This window comes from Limulus polyphemus, unplaced genomic scaffold, assembly GCF_000517525.1.
Source record: "Limulus polyphemus unplaced genomic scaffold, Limulus_polyphemus-2.1.2 Scaffold1956, whole genome shotgun sequence".
Lineage (NCBI taxonomy): Eukaryota > Metazoa > Arthropoda > Merostomata > Xiphosura > Limulidae > Limulus > Limulus polyphemus.
In genome coordinates this window covers 176,652-178,346 of record NW_013667566.1, presented here as the reverse complement: position 1 = coordinate 178,346, position 1,695 = coordinate 176,652, and positions in this window count along the sequence as shown.

Here is a 1,695-nt window from a genome sequence, read left to right as displayed (position 1 = left end):
CATTATTAGTCTCAAAGTGGGTTCCTCGTCATCGAAAATGATGTATGGATGTATTTTGGCAAAATATAATCTCTTTTGAAAATTTAGTTGCGATGTATGCGTGTACTTGTTCAGCTAGTTTGTAGCGAGTCGTATTGTTTGTTTGAATTTATGAACAAAGCTACACAATGGACTATCTGTGCTCTGCCCACCACGGGTATCGAAACCCGGTTTCTAGCGTTGTAAGTCCGTAGACATACCGATGTGTCACTGGGGGGCTAGGGACAAATGATCGATTTTTTAAGGAAAATGGAAGAACGAGTTGACGTGGATTACTGAGGAATATGACAACTCCAGTCTGAAACCAATAGATACTTATAGCTCATGGAAATTTTTCATTGTAGTTACGACTATTTTATACAATGCTAAAATAATTTGTTTGTTTGCTTCAGGATTTTCGTTCATAGTTACACAAGAGCTATACGCGCATGTACGTTACATTCTAAAGACTTCAAGGGCGTGTATTAGATGATACATTCCTTGTCAAACAAGAAATTTTAACTTACTATTGATTTTGTTTTCTGAAAATATAGCAGTAAATATACCAGATCTTGATCCACATTCCGATCATGCTAACCTGTAAGCCACGCCGATCCACTTAATATAGTGTTTTCCAAACTATAAAAAGAGCCCTCCCTTCACATTAAAATAACTTTCACGAAATCAACATTTTCTTTACCTGTTTTTAATTTTTTTTAATGAAGAAATGCTTGCAAGAAGTTAGTAAATGCGAAAGCAAAAAAAAAAAGTGATAGTTTTGTTAGATTATCGTTGTCTCAAACTCATCTGTTTATTCCGTCGATATAATTTGGGCTCTCCCGTCAAAAAACTGCTCCCCCCTCAGCCACCAGCATGCGCCCCCCCCCCCCCCCGTATTTAGAGTGTTTTATTCAATATTACGACTTCGGAGTATTATAGATATTTCACTCAATATTATCATTTTAACGTATTATTGATATTTCATTCAAGATTACCATCTTATAACATTATAGATATTTTGTTCAAGATTACAAGTTTCGAGTATTATGGATATTTTGTTCAAGATTACAATTTAAGTAATTGTCTAATCTGTATAATCTATGTTTCTGAAAATAGAGTTCGGATCCTAAAATGAACAGAAATGAACATTTTGAAGTTGTAAAAATTGACAACTGTCAGTATAGAGTTCGGATCCTAAAATGAACAGAAATGAACATTTTGAAGTTGTGAACATTGACAACTGTCAGTATGCCTTCATTTAATCGACCTCTAATCTCAATACTATTTAGTACAGTTCAAAACTAACCTATGTTTTTCTATTTCTTGTTAAGTTATAATTCATACACAAAGCAAAAACAGAACAAATTAATGCCTATTCTACGTAATGGAACAGTCAAAATCAGTTGTATTGTACGTCAGAATCGTATACAGCAGAAAGAAATCTGTACAAGGTATTCATAATAAAAACATGAAAAAATTTCAAATTGAAAATCTATGGCTAACTACATGGTGAGAAGATTTAGGAGTGGAAGCAGATATGAAAGTGAAAAATGTACGACAAAATACCGAGAAGCATAGGTAAGCTCAACGCAATTTCCACTGATGAAAATGCAATGTTTCTAAACAACGTTAAACAATATTACTTCATCTTCAAATCACATTCTGAAACACGTGGAC